The sequence below is a fragment of the Entelurus aequoreus genome, linkage group LG22, assembly GCF_033978785.1.
Source record: "Entelurus aequoreus isolate RoL-2023_Sb linkage group LG22, RoL_Eaeq_v1.1, whole genome shotgun sequence".
In the NCBI taxonomy this organism is placed as follows: domain Eukaryota; kingdom Metazoa; phylum Chordata; class Actinopteri; order Syngnathiformes; family Syngnathidae; genus Entelurus; species Entelurus aequoreus.
The window spans coordinates 743,458-767,263 of NC_084752.1; the positions used below are offsets into that span (position 1 = coordinate 743,458).

The following is a 23,806-nucleotide window of genomic DNA, read 5'->3' on the forward strand; positions in this document are numbered from 1 at the left end:
ATTACTGGTTTCCATAAAATATTTTTAACCCAAATAGGTGAAATGACATAATCTCCCACGGCACACCAGACTGTATCTCACGGCACACTAATGTGCCGTGAGATACAGTGGTTGAAAAACACGGCCCTAACTATTCCCAACTACTGCGGCAATCCAGACATTGTAGTAAACTTACTGAGTAATTACATGTGGAATTATTTCCTCCACAAATGATAACATGATGTATTGTTGGTTGAAAGCAGACCGTGTAAATGCAAACAAAATGCTTTTTGTTGAATCAACATGCAGTGGAGGTTCTGGTTAGATCTATTATTGTCTCAATGTCTTTAATCTGCTCTGTTTTCATTGCGGTGAAAAAGACTTCAAACAGCACCTAATTGTCTCCAGTTTTGCTGCTGCCGTTGTACAGTGTTCTGATTTCTCAAGATGCACTCCGACTTCACTTACCAGGTGAGCTCACAGGTTAAATCCCTCCGCTCGGCTTTATCCCGCTCCACCTGCTCGTCATCCGCTCCTTGATGTAGAAATTACAGCCCTGGCCTGGCCGCCATCTGAGAGAGGACACAAACTTTAAATTAGGATAAAAAGAGCCAGCAATTAAAGCTCAAGGAAGCACCATTTCTCAATAAAAAGTTAAAATCATAACTTAAGGGGGAGGTGTAGGGTGAGTGATTATCTTGCTTGGATTGGTAGCCGCTGTCTTAAAAGGGGAGGAAAGTGTCTTGGGGGTAAGGTGAGGGAGGAGACGGTGGATGTGTGATCCGTTGATTTATGGAGGTGCTCTCAGACAAACTATCATTAAAATTAAATTATCTTCTTTACAATACAAGGGGGGAAATTTGTGTGTGCCTTTCAGTTGTGCAAAATAAAACCCAAGACAGAAATAAGTACAACTGACTTCTGACAACAAAGTCAGTAAAAGCTTTAGCAGACAGTGTTGTCAGAAGAATACTAATTAATAGAGATGGGTTCAACGACCCAGAAGCATCGATGCACGTTGAAGAAGCAGTAGACTTCCATGACTTTGTGCATTTCTGCTGTCCAACGTTATTAAGGTATTAATTTGTCACTGCTTCCTTCTGTTCACTACTTTTGTTTTACCTCTCTTTTTGAAATGTAGCTGTTCTGTGCCACTCATGTTGTGATATGTATAAGTTGCTGCACGTCTTTATGTTACGACTTTGTGTGTATGTGTTTGGGGCTAGTAGTTAGCACTTGGTGCAGCTGTAATGTCATGAAAAAAAAAGCTTGTTAAGACGACAACTGGACCCCTTCTTTTATTGGAGCGGTATGGCGTAGTGGGTAGAGCGGCCGTGCCAGAAACCTGAATCCCACATCTCTGTGAGCGCTTTGAGTATCTAATAATAGAAAAGCGCGATGTTAAATCAAATCCATTATTATTATTATTATTATAAAACACATTTGATACCTTGATGTGTGTCACATTGAGGGAAAAAAAGCATGTGACCGATACAGCTTCTTAATCAATCAATCAAACTTGACTTATACAGCCCTTTTCATGCACAGACACATGGCACCACAAAGTGAAAACAAACACACAGGTACAACACTATTTATAAAAACAAAACCTAGCATGGCACAGAGGATTGAGGAAAAACGCCACCTTTGAGGCATCCACACTGAAGAATAACTAAAATTAACGGCATCTAAAAAAAATGATATTATTTTTTTTTTTTTTTTTTTTTTTTTTTTTTTTATAATGTCCTGCCCAGCTTCTCGGGCAAATCATATAGCAGATGTAGATGCCCATATCGGCTGTTCAGATTTACTTTACAAAAGAGAAGTGTAGGATACTTCTCTTGTTGCCTTACTTGTATTTTGACTTTATTAAATGTATTTATATTATCATTTGGTGCAGCCGGGCCGGAGCAGGAGGGGATAGAAAGAGAGAAAAAGGAAGACAGAGGGGGGAATTGTGGGGACAAGAGGGGGATTAGACAGAGAGACAAAAAAAACAACAGCAAACACAACAACAACAACAACAACAGAGCAACATCAGCAAATACGACATGTACAAATATGATGGTAAAAGTAATAGCAAATAAGCAGTTAGCGAAAATTAAAAAAAAAAAAAATACAGAAATGTCAATGAGCATTATTACACTAAAAATGGAGCAATATGAATACCAATAGAAATAGTGCTATTGATAAAAATGATATTAAACATATTATAAAATATATGTACAATCAAATATACACAAATTATAATACATTAATACAAATAACATTGAGGGAATAATAGTAGTAATCATAGCAATAAATAACAGAAAATAACACAATAAAAAACCCAACATAAAACAAGTTTAACATGATTAGTAAAAATTACTAAAAAGGTGTGTCTTTATCCTTTTTTTGTTTTTTTTTGTTAAACATCAACGGTCTCTGCAGTCCTGAGGCTCTCTGGCAGGCTGTTGCCTAGTTGGGTGCCGTAATGGCTAAATGCCGCCTCACAGTGAGTTTTTGTGCTTGTATTTGGTAAAGATAAAAGGCCAGTGCAGAGGACCTCAACATCTGTGAAGGTTGTTACAGTAAAAAAAAGTCAGATCGATAAGAAGGTGCAAGGTCATTAAGACTTTTAAAAACTAATAATAGAACTTAAAAATCGACCCTGATGCAGACGGGAAGCGACTTTAAAACTGGTGTAACTTGTTACCGCTAAGGGTGGGAATCGAAAACTTGTATCAATTCCTTGGACTCGCTTGCCATTTGGTCGAGCAGTTCTCTTAACGGTTCTTCTGAGTGGGGATGACAGCAACATGGCAGTGCCTGGGCGGCATAGGCACACCGAAGATTGCTGACAATTTACTAAAAAAAGACTGCAACTAGGGGTGTAACGGTACACAAACATTTCGGTTCGGTACGTACCTCGGTTTAGAGGTCACGGTTCGGTTCATTTTCGGTACAGTAAGAAAACAACTAAATATACATTTTTGGGTAATTTATTTACCAAATTTGCAAAATCTTCCACCAAAAATATTTTTCTTAGTGTAATATTTGATGTGAAGTAATGGGAACCTTGGATAGGTAATAATTCATAATAACATTGATTTTGATTCAATATTATGTTTTGAGCAATGACAGTTTGAAAGAAAAAAAAAGTTTTGTTTTATTAGTCAACATTGCAACTTTTTCTAAATGACATTTAACCTTTAAGCTTTTTTATTTCACTTTTGTTATGTTTTTGTTTATTTGAATAGTATTTTTAGAATGAGCCTTTAAAACATTAGCTGTGGGCACACTTTTCGGGGACGGCGTGGTGAAGTTGGGAGAGTGGCCGTGCCAGCAATCTGAGGGTTACTGGTTCAATCCCCACCTTCTACCATCCTAGTCACGTTTGTTGTGTCCTTGAGCAAGACACTTCACCCTTGCTCCTGATGGGTCTTGGTTAGCGCTTTGCATGGCAGCTCCCGCCATCAGTGTGTGAATGTGTGTGTGAATGGTTGAATGTGGAAATAGTGTCAAAGCGCTTTGAGTTCCTTAAAAAGGTAGAAAAGCGCTATACAAGTACAATCCATTTACCATTTACTTTTGACACCCCTGCTATAGATAATAAAAAATTAAATGTGATAAATCTATGGATAAAAAGCAGAGCCTGGCGACGCATGCGCGTTTATCATAACTCTCTCTCTCTCTCTGTCTCTGCCCCTCCCTCACCAATGCTGCTGTTTGTTTTGTTTTTAACCCCTTCTTAACCCTGAACGTACATTGAAAATACACGCGACCCTAACTCCAAATGCCAGACATTTGAAGCATTTAAGAAACTCCGCCCTGACAGCTCCGCAAAAGAGGACACGTCCGGTGAAAAGAGGACGTATGGTCAGTCTATCCTAGCCCGTTAGCTGCTAGCATGCCGTGTGTTGTGCCTCGGTGTGCATTGTTTACACAACGTGCGTTACGCTACTTAATATGTCCGTGTGGAAACTCGTTCGGTACACTTTCGAACCGAACCAGAACCCCCGTACCGAAACGGTTCAAAACAAATACACGTACCATTACACTCCTAGGAAACATTTGATCTTGTAATGCCAAATAAGAAAACCTTTTCTTTTTGTGTATACTATTTGGCTCATTGGCCCGAGGTACGCGTTTAATACTCCTTTCTGCACAGCTATTAATTAAAAAATAAACCAATAATTGAATTTGCAAGTCAAAAGTAGTAACTCTTTTAATCCAGCATATGGCGCTATTATGAAACATTGTGTCAGTGCAGTGTAAATACAATGGCTGAGGCGACATTTACCCATCTCCAATACTTAACACTGATCTGTGAAAATAACTGAAAACGCTTTACTTTGAATGCTAGGTCAGTAGTTGGCGACGTCACTGAGTTGCCGCATATGTACACGCTCTTGCTCCCCCATGTCGTTTCCAAAACTCAATACTTTTACTTAAAAAGTCAATGGCAATGGGTAACACATGGCACACTGACAAAGCTTAACCTATTGTTACTATAACAATCTACAAGGTTAATATAGGTTGCTTCTCTTTCTTCCCCTCCATTTTTCTGCATTCTTTCGTATCTCTAGTTAGTGCTGCATTTGAACAACTGTATTGTTGATAATAGAGGTAAAGTATTGGTATTGTTCATTATCAATAGCACTATTTCTATTGGTATTTGTATTGCTCCATTTGTAGTGTAATAATGCTCATTATTTCTGTATTATTTTCGCTAACTGCTTATTTGCTATCACTTTTACCATCATATTTGTACATGTCGTATTTGCTGATGTTGCTCTATTGTTGTTGTTGTTGTGTTTGTTGTTTTTGTCTCTCTGTCTAATTCCCCTCTTGTCCCCACAATTCCCCCCTCTGTCTTCCTTTTTTTCTCTTTCTATCCCCTCCTGCTCCGGCCCGGCTGCACCAAATGATAATATAAATACATTTAATAAAGTCAAATACAAATAAGGCAACAAGAGAAGTATCCTACACTTCTCTTTTGTAAAGTAAATGTGAACAGCCGATATGGGCATCTACATCTGCTATATGATTTGCCTGAGAAGCTGGACAGGACAAAAATAAATAAACAAAAAAAATAAAATTAAAAAAAGTCAATGGCAGGTGACCTACAGGTAAAGTCTAAAAGTAAAAAAAAAAAAAAAGATACGTCACATGAACTAAGAGTCAGTTCACAAAGAGAATTCTCTAAAACCTGGACAAACAAAATCTGACTTTTTTCTTTTTTTTTTAAACAGATGCTATCCTTTACTATTGCAGGTGCACATTCATTCTACCGCCTGAAGAAAAATCCTGTGGGTCCTAAACGTAGACGCTTATGTCTTTTCTGCACTAGGTGTGTGTGTGTGTGTAGTCCTCCTGAATCCTGCTGTCACTTATAGGAGGACTAATGGATAGAATAACACTTGGCTGACCTAGGAGCCTCGAGGGAAAGCTGATGATGGTGTTTACCTACAAACTTCAACCAGCTGGGACGGCCACCATTTCTATAGTGGACTGGAGGAATACTGTACATGTCAATATGGCAGTACGGACTTGCTGTGTTGGTAGCAGCAGGTATTAATCACCTGATTGCAATGTGGTATTCATAGCCATATGTGTATTTGCTACAATTCATAGTAAATAGATAGTGTAACATCAAACAGACGGTTTTATTTTCTGAAGACTACAGAAAATTTTTAGGGCATCTAAAAAAATGGACTCTGGTATATTTGGCATTGTCCCCCCTACAGCCAATACATTGGAACACTACAGAGCAGAGGTCGTCAATTGGGGTTTTGTGACCCCCAGTGGGTCTGCAAAAGTATTACACAGGTGTCGCGAAATGTTTATTTGATTAAACTTTTTTTTTAATATAGATATATATATTCAATAAATTTTTCCACAAATTAAAAAGTATTTAAACACACACTAACATTGCATTTAAGATAGCCAGCGATTAGTGCTCTAACTGCCTGCTAACAATTAGAATGCTAGTTGTCAGCTAGCAATTAGCGTGGCAGTTGTCAGCTTGTGATTAGTGTGCTAGTTGTCAGCTAGCAATTAGCGTGTTGGTTGTGAATAAGCGATTAAGGCACAAGTTGCCAGCCAGCAATTAGCATGTTATTTGACAGTTATCGATTAGCGCGACAGTTCCCAACTAACGATTAGGATGCTTGTTGCCAGTTAACGGTTATTGCGCTAGTTGCCAGCTAGCTTGTTAGCAGCACTATACCGTAGTACCATATTTTACCAACTATAAGTTGCTCCTTTTTTCTACGCTTTGGACCCTGCAGCTTATAAAACGGTGCGGTTAATTAATGTTTTTTTCCCGCTAACGGCCATAATGTTTTGTATTCAACAAATAGTTTTAATAAAAAACACACAGACACATTAAAAAGGTGTGTCATTGTTTGTGCTGTGGCGCTATCTTTTGGACGAGTTCACTCACTGCAGGTGCTGCGGGTTGAAAATGTGCATCCTGAGTTCGTGCCTTGTACCGGAAGTATATTCCGTTTTGTCTACAATTTGTCTATAGCATTTCGGCTCAAAAGGCTTCTTCATTTATCACTCTAAGCAATGTTTGTAAGTTTTACAATATAACTAACACAATTCATACTTACTAAACCATGTGTGATGTCTGTATTAGTGTTTTCATGCATAGTGGTATGTGCTATTGTAATATAATCAAGCTAGCGTCATTAGCATTAGCTAAAATGCCAACATGTGTGTCTGTGTTAGTATTATTAACTTACAATGGCATTCTTTTTTAATTGTTTCAGTTTCGTAAATTCACCAAAATGTCACCGTGGAGTTATTGAGTCTGTTTAGCTAATTGGAGAGTTAGCTTCTGCAGCTACTGGGTCCATGACGACGACTTCTGTTGTGTTGGATCCGCCGTTTTACTGCTGTGTTAGAGGCACCATTTGGAAACAATTAAGGTACGTGAATAAACATTAAGAACATTTTCGTACCTGCGGTTTATGGTCCGGTGCGACAAATGTACCGTATTTTTCGGACTATAAGTCGCAGTTTTTTTCATAGTTTGGCCGGGCTCCAGTGCAACTTATATATGTTTTTTTCCTTCTTTATTATGCATTTTCGGCAGGTGAGACTTATACTCCAAAAAATACGGTATGTCAAAATATTTATTTCTTCTAAAATTTGGTGGATGCGACTTAAATACTAGTGCACTCTATAGCCCGGAAAGTACGGTATTTGAATATCGTAGCTCAGTATTGCACAATAACAAAGTATCGTCAGGACCATTCTAGTTTCAAATACAATCATAATTTTAGTAGGGAGTCCCTGCTCCTTTTCAGGATCAGTTTGAGGTCCCAGGTCTGGAAAAAACGTTGAAAAACCCTGCTTTAGAGTGCAGTGCCCTTGAGGCATTTAAAATTGTGTTGAAAAGTTTAGCCTCTAAAGTTACGCAGACTTTGGTGTTTTTACTGCTATTATGCACCCAATAATTAAACTGTCAGGCAGGTATACAACCATCCATCCATCCATTTTATACCACTGGGGCCTATCCCAGCTGCACACGGGCGGAAAGCGGGGTACACCCTGGACAAGTCGGCACTTCATTATTAGACTTATTATTATTGGCTTTTATCTAGTTTGCACTTTTTCTGTATTATTACTATTATCATTATTATCGACTCCTCTTTGCCTATTTTTAATGATGTTAGATCTGTGTTGTTGTTGTTGTTGTTGGGGACAAGTGTTGTAAATGAGCTTTGGCTACAAACACTATGATGCATACATTGGATAACTGTTTCAGATATCTATGTTTTTGTATCCGTCCCTATTTCAAATAAACCTTTATATATTATATATATCATCGCAGGGCCAACACAGGCAGACAGACAACATTCACACACTAGGGCCAATTTAGTGTTGTCAACTAACCTATCCCCAGGTGCATGTCTTTGGAGGTGGGAGGAAGCCGGAGTACCCGGAGGGAACCCACGCAGTCACGGGGAGAACATGCAAACTCCACACAGAAAGACCCGAGCCCGGGAATCGAACCTAGAAGGCACAAGCACTAACAACTGCCCCACCTTGCTGCCTAGGTATAAAACCACTGGTAAAAATTAAGTAAAGTATACTACTCACTAGGGGTGTAACGGTACACAAAAATGTCGGTACGTACCTCGGTTTAGAGGTCACGGTTCGCTTCATTTTCGGTACAGTAAGAAAACAACAAAATATACATTTTTGGGTTATTTATTTACCAAATTTGCAAAATCTTCCACCAAAAATATTTTTCTTAGTGTAATATTTGATGTGAAGTAATGGGAACCTTGGATAGGTCAATAATTCATAATAACATTGATTTTGATTCAATATTATGTTTTGAGCAATGACAGTTTGAAAGAAAATAAACCAGCTTTGTTTTATTAGTCAACATTGCAACTTTTTCTAAATGACATTTAACCTTTAAGCTTTTTTATTTCACTTTTGTTATGTTTTTGTTTATTTGAATAGTATTTTTAGAATGTGCCGTGGGCCTTTAAAACATTAGCTGTGGGCCGCAAATGGCCTCCGGGGCACACTTTTGACACCCCTGCTATAGATAATAAAAAATTAAATGTGATAAATCTATGGATAAAAAGCAGAGCCTGGCGACGCATGCGCGTTTATCATAACTCTCTCTCTCTCTCTCTCTCTCTCTGTCTCTGCCCCTCCCTCACCAATGCTGCTGCGCATTTTGTTTTTAACCCCTTCTTAACCCTGAACGTACATTGAAAATACACGCAACCCTACCTCCAAATGCCGGACATTTGAGGCATTTAAGAAACTCCGCCCTGACAGCTCCGCAAAAGAGGACATGTCCGGTGAAAAGAGGACGTATGGTCAGTCTATCCTAGCCCGTTAGCTGCTAGCATGCCGTGTGTTGTGCCTCGGTGTGCATTGTTTACACAACGTGCGTTACACTACTTAATATGTCCGTGTGGAAACTTGTTCGGTACACCTCCAAACCGAACCAGAACCCCCTTACCGAAACGGTTCAATACAAATACACGTACCGTTACACCCCTACTACTCACCCTGACAGATGCCTGACAGACACGTAATGGAATACAGTCACAAAGTGGCTTTTTTATAGACATTTGGAATGAACAAAGTCATTAGTTTCCAGTTCTATGGTTATCGTCACACTTCTCTTTGCCATCGCTGGTACCCTTCTGCAATGGCATTACAAAAAACTCTACAAAAAGTGTGTAGCGAATAGGTTACAACACTTGGGGCATGTTTTTTCCAGAAAATTTAGATTGAACTCCAAATTGTGTCACTTGAGAAATTTCCTTCAGAAACGTCAACAAATCAGATGTCAACTAGCATTCTGGAAAGATTGTGGCCTCTATTAGTCATGGTAAATAGATGATGCTATGGACTGCTTGAACAAACATTGCACATTTCCTTCAATGTAATCGATCCAGTCAGTGTGTCGCAGCAAGGTTTGTTGATTGTGGCTCGCGGTGGCCACATTGAATGTTCCAAGGCCAGCCCAGCTTCTCCGTCGGCTGCCCTCCACTGTGCACTGTTTGTGTTTCATTCTTCAGGTCCAAAGGGGAAGTGGCCCGGTACTCTGAGCACACACCGCCACTCCTTTCATCCCACTGTGTTATTGGAGAAAGCACTGAGCGTTGCGTCAGGACCCGCTGTGCCGGGGTCACGGGTCGGAGCTGACCTGCTAAGGTCGGGGCATGGGGGTAGGGAGCCCCCCTGCCCCAGTCACTAATCAAGCACACAGCGCAACTCACTGACCCTGCTGCTGCATCTGTAGCCGCTGGCCTGGGCCGCTATAGATCAAACAAAGAGCGGCACTACCTCTGGCTTGCTGTTATCAGCCTGGGTGTCTCATCACATCAACACGCAGGGCTAAACAGTGAACACAAACTAGCCTGTTTTGACTCACAGTGTATATATATAACCATGCATATTTGGGTATGGATCAGGTTTACTGCACTTGGTTGCATGATGGTTGTTAAGTATCAATGCTTCTGGCTTTGGTTGCCAATGATATTGTTCTCTACATGACAAATGTTTAAAAAAACATTCATTCTCAAATAAAGGCAATTAATATCAAACACTGTATGTCACAATACCATCATTTTAGTAGTCTATAACGATGCCTATGAATTTCCCTGATTATCAATACTTATTCAATGACCTTGATGAAAATAAAAACAACTCGACTAATGTACTATTGAAATTACTATTTTATTTAGAACTGGGGGCATAACAGTACGTGTATTTGTATTGAACCGTTTCGGTCCGGGGGTTTCGGTCCGGGGGTTTCGGTCCGGTTTGGAGGCGTACCAAACGAGTTTCCACACGGACATATTAAGTAGCGTAACGCACGTTGTGTAAACAATGCACACCGAGGCACAACACACGGCATGCTAGCAGCTAACGGGCTAGGATAGACTGACCATACGTCCTCTTTTCACCGGACATGTCCTCTTTTGCGGAGCTGTCAGGGCGGAGTTTCTTAAATGCCTCAAATGTCCGGCATTTGGAGTTAGGGTTGCGTGTATTTTCAATGTACGTTCAGGGTTAAGAAGGGGTTAAAAACAAAACAAACAGCAGCATTGGTGAGGGAGGGGCAGAGACAGAGAGAGAGAGAGAGTTATGATAAACGCGCATGCGTCGCCAGGCTCTGCTTTTTATCCATAGATTTATCACATTTAATTTTTTATTATCTATAGCAGGGGTGTCAAAAGTGTGCCCCGGAGGCCATTTGCGGCCCACAGCTAATGTTTTAAAGGCCCACGGCACATTCTAAAAATACTATTCAAATAAACAAAAACATAACAAAAGTGAAATAAAAAAGCTTAAAGGTTAAATGTAATTTAGAAAAAGTTGCAATGTTGACTAATAAAACAAAGCTGTTTTTTTTTTCTTTCAAACTGTCATTGCTCAAAACATAATATTGAATCAAAATCAATGTTATGATGAATTATTGACCTATCCAAGGTTCCCATTACTTCACATCAAATATTACACTAAGAAAAATATTTTTGGTGGAAGATTTTGCAAATTCGGTAAATAAATAACCCAAAAATGTATATTTTGTTGTTTTCTTACTGGACCGAAAATGAACTGAACCGTGACCTCTAAACCGAGGTATGTACTGAACCGAAATGTTTGTGTACCGTTACACCCCTATTTAGAAATGTTTCAAACTGTCAAGTGTTAAAGACAAATCTTCAACATACTTTTGCACGGCATTCAAATATCAGTATCAGCTGCCTAGAGGTAAATAATGTATAAATTCAAAAAAGAACAGCAGTTGACTATAGCCTCCCAGTATATCAAAACAAACATTACTGTGCTTAAAAATAGGGTCATAAATAACTATAGTCAACTATTTTATATTCTACAAAGAACAGCAGTGAAATGGAGCCTAGTTGAAGTACAACAAATGTATGTATTATTCTTTCAATATGGTATTAGTGTGACGTCGTCATGTAATTTGTAATAAAATAGTCTGTTAAAAAGGCTAACACATATATTCAAAGACAAACTGTGTTTTTATTCGTGTTTAGTGCCAATATTTCAGATTTTTTACTATATTTTCCAATATTGCTTTTTGTTTATTTACCCTATTTTTCAGACTATAAGTCGCAGTTTTTTTCATAGTTTGGCCGGGGGTGCGACTTATACTCAGGAGCGACTTATGTGTGAAATTATTAACACATTACCGTAAAATATAAAATAATATTATTTATCTCATTCACGTAAGAGACTGGACGCACCTTTTAGCTCTTATTTCCAAAATTGTGTACACTACTGAATTGGGGTCTTATGGCCGCTTATGTGGACACAAATACTGCCATCTGGTGGTGTCAGAAGAGTATAACATACAATGGAATTTGGAAAAAAAAAGTGTAAAAATAAGAATGAGCATGTCACTAAACATGAAGTACACGTTTGTTACTTATGGACTAAGTACATCATATAAAAAGATGATTCTTAGTTTTTATTCTACCCTATTTTTCGGACTATAAGTCGCAGTTTTTTTCATAGTTTGGCCGGGGGTGCGACTTATACTCAGGAGCGACTTATGTGTGAAATTTTTAACACATTAGCGTAAAATATCCAATAATATTGATGTCATTCACGTAAGAGACTAGACGTATAAGATTTCATGGGATTTAGCCATTAGGAGTGACAGATTGTTTGGTAAACGTATAGCATGTTCTATATGTTATAGTTATTTGAATGACTCTTACCATAATATGTTACGTTAACATAGCAGTTGGTTATTTATGCCTCATATAACGTACACTTATTCAGCCTGTTGTTCACTATTCTTTAGACATTTTAAATTGCCTTTCAAATGTCTATTCTTGCTGTTGGCTTTTATCAAATACATTTCCCCCCAAAAAATGCGACTTATACTCCAGTGCGACTTATATATGTTTTTTTCCTTCTTTATTATGCATTTTCGGCAGGTGCGACTTATACTGCGGAGCGGCTTATACTCCGAAAAATACGGTAAACGTGCTATATAAATAAAGTTGCCTTGCCTAGTTTACATGTTTTCAAGTAAAAGAAAGTTCAAATATGAACACTGGTGGTTAGGCGTGTCAAAAAAAATTCAAGTTTCACGATTTTTAGGCAAATCATATTGTTGACGTAGATGCCCATATCTGATGTACAGATTAAATTTAGAAAAGAGAAGTTCGGGACACTTCTCTTCTTTCCCTATTTGTATTTGACTTCATAAAAGTTTTGGGTGGGATTTTATTAAACAAAACCAGCTTTCTTTTAAGTAATATAGACATTTAGTGCTGGCCCCTGGCTGGCCTGTCTCCATGTAGTGTTTGCCAAGTGCACAGTCCCCGTAAACATCATTTCCCCTTTCCCCTCAACGACAGGATCCCAGACACATTATGCCAATTTTCGCATTGAATTTCTGTTGTTAGTGAACCTTGATTCCGTTTACAGCTGCACCTGAATGAATGTGACAGCGTGCGCGTGTGTCATAATTGCGACGATCAACTGGAGAGAAAAGAAATACTGATAAACGTATCATTAGTCCAGAGTTTTAAAGGTCCTCTTGGTCCGACCTAATTAGGTATTCGGGTACTCTGTATACATCCATACTGCTCATGTGCTGGGAATTGAAGCTTGAGTACAAAATGTACTCGGTATAGACGATACTGAAAAACCAGGTATCAAAATATTTTTGGTGTGTTGATATCGAATCATCGATGCTTTTGACAACATATCAAACACATTTTTGGAATAAATGTTCCCCATAAAAAATATGTATAGTAAATGAAGCTGTTCCAGGGTCAAGCTTTCACCATTACAAACACGCAGGAAATGTTTAAGTAACATTCTTAGCTGTAATACAAAATAATTAAATTGCCGTTTGATAAAAGTAAAATAAAAACAAAACTACTCACCCTTTGAAGATGAAAGGTGTAGCCGGTGGAGAGAGGAAGGATTGCGAAGGTGAGTCGACCTCATTGTACATTCTTAACTGTTACACAAATGTAAAAAGAAGTTAACCACACTACATTGAAAATAAAATAAAAAAACACATTGTGGACATATCCATAATTGATGATGCTCTTTACACACACAGGTGTCTGCTACTAAACCTTTGATATGGCTAAAAACTGCCAGGTGGACTTTGGCCCCCCAATTTGCAGCTCTGTAAAAATGGTATAGACACGTAGAAATCAGAATAGTTGGAAAAACACCAGCTTTTACAGGCAGCGTGAAACTGGCTAGTATTGTAAAATGTTATTGTATACAAATTCAGACAGTGGTTTGATTTATTTAAATACTTCATGTTTTTAAGACTATTTTTGCAACTTTGAAGCATTAATGCATCTAGTAAACCAAGGTTATTGAACTAAATTGTTCAAAGGGCCACATTTCCAGAAAGCTAAAGACCACAAAGTAGGGCTGGGCGATATATGGATATACTGGATATATTGCGGGTTTGTCTCTGTGCGATATAGAAAATGACTATATGGTGATATTCGACTATACGTTCTCACGCAGTTGCTTTTAGCTGTGGGCATTACACTACAGGCTCTTCTCACTCTTTCTTGTCTCTTCTTCTCACAGACAGCAAGCGCACTTTCTTACATACGTCACATACGTATTCGCCCTCTCGGAGCAGAGGTCGCAGCATGGGTAACGTTAGCTGTGGTGCGAGTGGTAATACGAGAGAAAGAAGGTGCGAATCTGGTAACAAATGAAGGAAGAAGAATTAATTCCCAAGAAAAACAGCAGGGGGTCCATCGTCTGGCGGTGGTTTGGCTTCAAGTGGGAATATGTCGAACAGACAACCATAATTTGTCAAGTGTGGGGCAAAAGCGTTGCTACAAAAAGTAGCATTACTGCTAATATGTAGCATCATTTGAAAAGTCACCCGCTAGAGAATGAAGAGTGCTTGAAACTCCGCATGTCAACATCTCCGTTTCGGTGCCACACCAACAAAATGCCGAGGCAACCATTTCCACATCAACACCGTATGAAACAAATAGTGAACAACAGAAGGAGATAACGTCCGCAGGAACCTACCACATAGCGATTTGATTTCCTATTATGCAGCTCATTTTTATTTGACAGTTATTGAAATATCTTGTGTGATATGCACAAAAGTTGCACTAATAGCTTGTTTTAAAATGTCTCTGACAATCTTGCACTTTCTGTTTTGGAAATGACATGAATGTTTGTGCCACTGCTTAATAACTGTTTAATAAATACACTTTTGCTAAATTGACTTAGTTGTGATTTCCCTCTCTGCATGAAAGTTTAAAAGTAGCATATATTAATGCAGTATGAAGAAGAATGTTTTAATGTAGACACATAGAATCATCATACTGCTGTGATTATATGCATCAAGTGTTCATTCAAGGCTAAGGCAAAATATCCAGATATACAGTATATCGTGTATCGTGACATGGCCTAAAAATATCGAGATATTAAAAAAAGGCCATATCGCCCAGCCCTACCACAAAGACAAAATTCTCCCTTCACTATTTTCTTATTTTAAGAACTAACATCCTTTGTTTTTGCTCTATTTGTTTTGTTAAAGTTACTATTTTTGGAAAATAATAGCTCAGTTATGCAAACGACAAGTGTCCACAGCAGTGGGCGCTGGCCTTTTGGAGGTTAAAATGTCCATGCATGGATCTGTTAATGTGTTTACACTGGTCCCAGAGCACTCTATAGTGTTTTGTGTTTTGTTTTACAAATTTGCTGCAAAAATGTTAGTCCCTCCCAAATTTTGAACTAAACTCGAGGTCCAGTCTGGTGTTATTCCCGGGCTGGATTTCGGTCAGTGGGGCACCACACTGCAAAAAGTGAAATCTAAGTAAGATGAAATATCTGAAATATGGGTGATATTTGCTTATTTTCTGTCTGTGAAGATCATTCTTCTCACTAAGCAGATTTGATGCTAGAGTGTTTTACTTGTTTTGCTCCTAAATGATGTCAGTAAGATATTACAGCTTGTTGCTGAGATTTGATGAGCTATATTGAGTAAAACATGCTTGAAACTAGAATATCAACTGTTGTGTCATCAACACTCACAAGTAGAAAACTACTTTTTTAAAGTCATCATTTCTTATTTCAAGCATGAAATAAAAAAATCATGACTTTGACACAATTGTGTCTCATAATTAAAACAGATGACAGCCAAATGGACTTTTCTGTTTTATTTTCAATGAAACAGTAGAACATACGTACTCACATAGTAGTACAGTTGGCACAGTACAGTAAACTGACAGTTAATATTTAATAATTTAACATGTGACATTTCTAACTATTTTGAACAGAAATAGTTCATGCACATTCAGATAAATTCTTCAAAATTACAATTAAAAAATGTTTTGCCGGGGGCCGGGCTGTATATATGCGCACTAACTGACTGAAAGAGCACACACTTGGCATGATGATGTCATGTTATCCATGGAAAAATGCATTTTTAGACAATATGATTTGCCTGAGCGGCTAGTAGACCCCGAGAGTAACAAGCGCTTGCCTTGTTGCCTTTCCATTAAGAACAATAAACTAGTTTTTAGTATAAGTTTGCTGGTTTCAACAAATGTAATGCCGAGCGCATATCATTATGTCAAGATAATGGCACTAGCATTTACTTCATTTAAGATTATTTTTCAACATATTGAGCAAAATGGTCTCTTTTTTTTTTTCTATCAATAAAAGTGCACTTGTTATTAGTGAGAATATACTTATTTTAAGGTATGTTTGGGTTCATTGAAGTTAGCTAATTTGACTTGTTTTGGAAAGTCTTGACAAGACAAATTTTCTTGTTCTATTGGCAGATAATTTTGCTTAGTGTAAGTAAAATACCCCTCATTTTTTTATTTTTTTCCCTTGTTTTTGAACACTGACTTTTTGCAGTGCAGTTGAATAGCCTTGCAGTAGTCAAATGGGGACGCCCTGTGCCAGAGGAAATAACTAACCAGGCTTGGTAGCTGATTTCTTATGTGCACTAGCTCACACCATCAGGTTATTAACTGTTACAACTACTGGAGCGTGGCACTCATACTCCCCCTGATTGATTTCCTCTCGTCGCACACAAACACACAATTCCCCTGAGTTGTTACTGGAGAGGAAACACTTCCAGACAGACACAATGTGCCAATTTGACAGGTTTAGTTTCGCACCTTTGCACTGACAAAAACATCAAGCAAGCCTTTTTTTAAGACAGGATGTTTGGTGCTTTTATAGATTTTTCCTCCTCGGGGCCCGACAAAAAGAAATGTATGCAAATGAGTCATTTCGTCTTGACAAGCCTCAGAATCGTAAATGTAAAAAACTTTCAACAAAAATGATGATTATCGACAGTGGCAACACTTGTCCAGTAAACAGTAGAACTCGTTGATTCCATCTGAGAACCCCAGAGGAAGTACAGTGAAGCCAAAAGCCTTCTAGCCATGTCTGCCATCTGCTTCACAAAGCCAGAGCGACGAAAGGCCCCGCGAAGGTGACGTTTTTCCCGTGCCGCTACACTTTAAAGACATGTGACAATAGTGGAATGTTCTGTAAACATTCAATTGTGCTCCAAATGTCCTTGTGTATTAGAATGAAATGTACCAGAAAGACAATTTCATTCTTGTTGACCTTCTACGCCTGTTGCTTTTTGTGTGTGTTTGTGAAGGCATCCACCGCTGTCAATGTCACTCGACCTCTTCTGGTTTCATTGCTCCCATGGAGTAGCCTTGGCTTTGACTCGGACCGATGCTCATAAACAAACCACCCCTGAGTAAAGTCTCTGTTTTCATCTCCTTCCAGTAACGTTCTATTGCCTTTTTTATATGTCTGGGAATGCCAAATTATACTAAAGTCACCTATTTCCTGCATAGCAATGTCAAAGACAAAGAATAGTAGAATCAGATTATCTTTAAAACTACATCCACAAGGGCTGTGAATCTTTGGGTGTCCCACGATTCGATTCAATATCGATTCTTGGGGTCACGATTCCATTATAAATCGATTTTTTCGATTCAACGCGTTTCTCGATTCAAAAATGATATTTTTCCGATTGAAAAGGATTGTCTATTCATGGAATACATAGATTTCAGCAGGATCTACCCCGGTCTGCTGACATGCAAGCAGAGTAATAGATTTTTGTAAAAAGCTTTTATAATTGTAAAGGACAATGTTTTATCAACTGATTGCAATAATGTACATTTGTTTTGACTATTAAATGAACCAAAAATATGACTTATTTTATCTTTATGAAAATATTGGACACAGTGTGTTGTCAAGCTTATGAGATGCGATGCAAGTGTAAGCCACTGTCACACTATTGTTCTTTTTTTTTCTTCTTTTTTTTTAAATAAATGTCTAATGATAATGTCAATGAGGGATTTTTAATCATTGCTATGTTGAAATTGTAACTAATATTGATACTGTTGTTGATAATATAAATTTTTGTTTCACTACTTTTGGATTGTTCTGTGTGGTGTTTGTGTCTCCTCTCAATTGCTCTGTTTATTGCAGTTCTGAGTGTTGCTGGGTCGGGTTTGCTTTTGGAATGGGATTGCATTGTTATGCTGTGTATTGTTTTGTTGGATTGATTAAAAATGTTTTTAAAAATAATCGATTTTTGAAAAATGAGAATCGATACTGAATCGTACAACGTGAGAATGGCGATTTGAATTCGAATCGATTTTTTCCCACACCCCTAACGTCCACTCTGATAAGACACCATGTCTCAAAAAACCTCACATTACCGTAATTTACGCTCCTTTTTTTCCCCCACGCTTTGAACCGTGTGATTTATTCAATGCTTCGAAAAATGTATGGATTTTTTCCACAAGCTTCACATGTCGCCAAGATATTAAGCTGTGTCACATCACCCCCATTAAATTGCCGAACTGAAATTGTTCAGATTAAACCAAATGCCCTAACACAATTATTCAGCCAGCCATTTAGAATTTTCTCTGAATTTGGTCATTTTCTGACCTGTGACGTCAGTGGATATCTCCATATATGGTAAACATTTACCTGAAGACCTTTGCATGAGACCGCCATTGTAGTCCGACGCTGTAGTCACTAAATTCTTTCTTTTTCTCTATCCTCTTGTTTTGGGGTAGACCAGCTCGTACATGCACATGCATCCTCCGCTGTTGCCATTTCTCATACAAAGTAGCGTATAGTTTGAACTAGGGTTGTACGGTATACTGGTACTAATAAAGTACCATGGGTGGGTCTACAAAGACATCAACTGTAACGATACCAAGTAAAAGAGCCGTACATAGTCGATACTACAATGATTACATCAATGTTTTTTGTTATCAGCATTATCTTTTGTCTTTTTTATTGTTTATAAACCCATGAAATATCTCCCTGGACACAGGAAAACTTGAATTATGACCTATGTATGACCCTGTAACTACTTAGTATTGGATTGATAGCAGAATTTATAGTATCAGCCAAAACGTATGTAAAGTATCAAACAACAGAAGAATACATGCTTATTACATTCCAACAGTGTAGATAGAACATGTTAAAACCGAAAGTAAGCAGATATTAACAGTAAATGAACAAGTAGATTAATAATGCATTTTCTCCCGCTTGTCCGCCATGATTTTGAAAAACTAATACAAGGGGAAATGACACAATATGTTACTGCATATGTCAGCAGCCAAATTAGGATTCTTTGTTTGCTTACTTAATAGTAAAAGAGAAGTTGTCTAGTATGTTCACTATATTATTGAATGGCAAAATTATTATTTGATTGCAATAAGAAACAAATGTTCAATGTGTCATAAGATTTTCTGTTAAAATAAAGCCAAAACACATTTTTTTGTGGTCCGCTTTTTTTTTTTTTAAAGTATCAAAATACCTCAGATACCAAAATATTGTTATCTGGCCAACTCTAGTTTGAATGTATATCTATCAGTCGACTCCATACGGAAACGCAAAAAACTACATCATAGCTTACGGGGACAAGACGCAGTCAAAGTGGAGGCACGTAAATAAGACCGCCCAAAAAATGGCTCATCCTGAAAGTGGCTCGAAGATGGTCTGTAAAACATAATCTATGCAAAATGTTGACCAAAGAACCTTCATTACATGATATGTTGACCACAAAGAAGTGTATTAAATGTAGAAAGAAAATGGTAATTTGGTAATATGACCTATTTAAATCAACGTTCTGTCGGAACTCATTTTGTATTGTGCATAGTTCCACTTTCCCACACTATAGCGGCCTGCACTCACACTGCTCTACAGCATTCTATTTTTATTTTTTTTCAAATGCTAGCAAAGGCGAAATGTGTTAGAAAATATAGATTATGATGCTGCATAATGTTTAAATTAGAAACATTTTTTAACTAGATTCAAAATGTTTTCAACAAAACAAATACCTTATTTTTCGGAGTATAAGTCGCTCCGGAGTATAAGTCGCACCGGCCGAAAATGCATAATAAAGAAGGAAAAAAACATAAGTCGCACTGGAGTATAAGTCACGTTTTTGGGGAAATGTATTTGATGAAAGCCAACAGCAAGAATAGACATTTGAAAGGCAATTTAAAATGTCTAAAGAATAGTGAACAACAGGCTGAATAAGTGTACGTTATATGAGGCATAAATAAGCAACTGGTATGTTAACCTCACATATTATGGTAAGAGTCATTCAAATAACTATAACATATAGAACATGCTATACGTTTACCAAACAATCTGTCACTCCTAATCGCTAAATCCCATGAAATCTTATACGTCTAGTCTCTTACGTCAATGACATCAATAATATTATTTCATATTTTACGCTAATGTGTTAATCATTTCACACATAAGTCGCTCCTGAGTATAAGTCGCACCCCCGGCCAAACTATGGTCACCAACTACAGATGTCCGATAATATCGGCCTGCCGATATTATCGGCCAATAAATGCTTTAAAATGTAATATCGGAAATTATCGGTAGCGTTTTTTTTATTATCGGTATCGTTTTTTTATTTATTTTTATTAAATCCACATAAAAAACACAAGATACACTTACAATTAGTACACCAACCCAAAAAACCTCCCTCCCCCATTTATACTCATTCACACAAAAGGGTTGTTTCTTTCTGTTATTAATATTCTGGTTCCTACATTATATATCAATATATATCAATACAGTCTGCAAGGGATACAGTCCGTAAGCACACCTGATTGTGCGTGCTGCTGGTCCACTAATAGTACTAACCTTTAACACTTCATTTTACTCATTTTCATTAATTACTAGTTTCTATGTAACTGTTTTTATATTGTTTTACTTTCTTTTTTATTCAATAATTTTTTTTAAATGTATTTATCTTATTAATTTTTTAAAAAAGTACCTTATCTTCACCATACCTGGTTGTTCAAATTAGGCATAATAATGTGTTAATTCCACAACTGTATATATCGGTATCGGTTGATATCGGTATCTGTAATTAAGAGTTGGACAATATCGGAATATCGGATATCGGTAAGATGCCATTATCGTACATCCCTATCACCAACATTTAAAAAGGGACTGTCCCTGAAACCTGTTTAAAATTTAAAAAATCAAAACAATCAATCATTTGAATCCAACACAAAAAGCATGACTTCCTTGTCACTCGTCCAACAGAAAGTAGATGAATGCTAACGAACGTCTTAGTTTTATTAAGTGCAAACAAAGTGCCCCTAACAACACAGTGCCTTCAATATGTACTGTGTCTTTCCCATTTTGAGCAGATGACACTTTCTTAGCATATATTACACATGCATATTATCGCCACTAATCAGAGTATTTGTGCGGCTGATTGCGGTGTTGCTTAAGACGGGGCAAGCAGGGGGCTCTTTTGTGCGAGAGCTAATGATGTCCCTTTGTGATGGGTCCGGGCGCGAGGGCTGAGGACACCGGTATAGACTCAAGAAGAGCTGTTGTGTGCGGGTCTTAGTGTGACTGGCAGCTGGGGTAATCCGCCCTTTGTGTCTTCAGCAGGGCCCCACTGAGCTCCCCTGACAGGGACCGACGTTCTCGACTCCAGCAGACAGCCCAGATGGGCCGAGTGACGCGGGGGCGTGGGGGATTTAGAGGCGGAAGAAGCAGCGCGTCAAGGATGATGAGACGATAGTATGTCCAGAATAGGTGAAAGGATGGAGGAGAAGTAATACACATGAGAGAACAGTAGCTGGGGAAGCTGGAGAAGGAGCTGCATACACATGTGTCCTTTCAGGTTTATGATGGTTTAATTTTGAAGTATGTCATGCAATTGTGGGTCTCCACTGTTGTTTTTGCTGTGATGTCGTTTCACCTGACCACACATCATGTTCCGGTCTTCATTTTCTGTGGGAAAATCCACAAATTTCCAACCAGGACAAAATGCCCCGAAAGGATAGTGTTCAAAATTCAGTGAAATATCCCAATGAAGGAACAGGCTAATTTACACAGAGATCCCACAGAATTGTAGCATCAGAGCCGTAACCGTAGACCCGACAATGATTTGTCTGTGCACTTCACAACATTGCAACAAAAGATGCGTAAGAACTAGGGATGATGTTCGAAACCGGTTCTCCCGGTTGTTCGATAAGAAAAGAACCAATTCCATGGACTCAAATCCCTTTTTGAGAACCGGTTCCCGTTATCAAAGCCACTATAGTAAAGAAAAAGAGTTGGTTCTTTATTCGAATCCCTGGGAATGAATCCCGTCCCACAGGAAATGCCCTGTGGGACATAACAGGAAATGACGTAGTTCAGTCATTAGGCGGCAGATACAGAAAGCAGCAAAAATAACGGACCGGAAAAAACGCCTCAAGGCATGGCTTCATTTTACAAAAAAATACGACGAGGAAACGGCAATATGCAATTATTGCCAGGCTTCGCTCTCATGTGAGGGGAGAAGTACAACAAACATGTTGAGACATGTTCAGGCCGCACATAACCTGAACGTTCGAGAACCGTGTCGTGTCTTCGACACATGGAGAAGCAGCGACAGAGATGACAAAGCACGCCCCTCTTCCTCTGCTTCAACCTGCAGCCCCAGTTCCAGTGATAGTGCCGGTGAGTAACTAACGTTAACTGTTGCCGGTTAATTTCCATATCTGCTCACTTGTAGCCTTTAGGCTAAAATAAGGTTACCTCTTATGTCAACCAGGACTGCAGAATTGTTGATTGATGACTTTGGCGTTCTTAGTGTCATAGTGTGTGTAGTTAGTATGTTCCAATAGCAGCAGAAGTGCACTTTTTGGAGGGCTGTATTATTTTCAGTTTTTTGCCCAAGGGACTGATTTTATTTAACACTATATTATTATTTATACACCTATAGTGATCACAGAGACAGGTTGTTTTTGTGTTACTGTATATATTTGTTTTTCTGAAAAATCCCACTTAATATACTTTGGGTAACAACAGTCAATATGTATTTTTTTTTTTTTTTTTAGGGGGGTAACAACAGTCAATATTTATTTATTTATTTTATTTTTTTCTTATAAAATAAAAGTGAGCTTTTGTTAAACCAAATATTGTGTTTTTTTTCCATATCCTGCCTTCATCTGTCAGATGTTTAAATGTCTGAATAAATTAAAACCTGAAGTATTTTCAACACAAGAAAAATGAGTCTTACAGTAGCTTCACACACTAGTCCCAATGACATTGCAGGACACACTTTTACACAGAGACCATCCACTTTTGTGCGTGTCCAGACAATTCTTTTCAGGGGTGGCATGGGGGTGAACCTAGTTCTGCAGGGGTGGCATCCATAAAACCATTTGTCTACCCCAAGAGCACCTGTAGCTACTATAGTAGCTTGGTGAATCTTATTATAAGACAATAGCGGACATTAAATAATAATGACAGTGCAGAGAATCGAACCCACGTCATGTGGCATAAAAGGTGGATGCGTAGACCATTGCGCTACTAAATAATTACTATGTCATGACATGGGTTTACTGTATACCTGTACTATTAAAGTACCACACTACTAATCAATTTAAATAAGTACTATACTGCCTTTAAAAAATACCGGTACTTTTTTTTAACAGACATGACGGCGTGACGCCGTCACTACGTTACGTTGCTTTTAATACGAGCAAAGTTGCATGTCAGTCAAAGCAGACACACAGAGCACTTACAAGCAGACACATTGCGGAGACAGAAGAAGTAGAATGAACACATTTTGGCTTAAAAAAGTAACGATAGTGTTGAAGCTTTAAAACCTGAAGCGCCGTTCTGCAAGCGATGCTTTAAAACAAAGCTAGCTAGCGATTAACGTCCACCCACAGTCGGCAGTGTTTTAGCTACTTATAAATCACTAATACTTGCCTCCGTGGCGACAAACTACAGTTCTTACAAGTATCATCTCTGCAGGACGAGGAATAGCTAA

At 38.2% G+C, this 23,806-nt stretch overlaps 1 protein-coding gene across 9 annotated transcripts in view; it reads right to left on the bottom strand.

Moving 5' to 3' along the window:
• Nucleotides 1-23,806, bottom strand: part of LOC133639584 (lymphoid enhancer-binding factor 1-like) — a 222,460-nt gene that overhangs the window by 117,840 nt on the left and 80,814 nt on the right. For 8 of the 9 annotated variants that reach the window (XM_062033020.1, XM_062033017.1, XM_062033018.1 and 5 more), the window contains 2 exons: nt 13,383-13,459; nt 448-551 (listed from right to left, as the gene is read on the bottom strand). The gene's annotated coding sequence lies outside the window, so the exon portion shown is untranslated. The remainder of the gene's footprint in view (nt 1-447; nt 552-13,382; nt 13,460-23,806) is intronic. The other variant, XM_062033019.1, reaches the window with a different exon arrangement.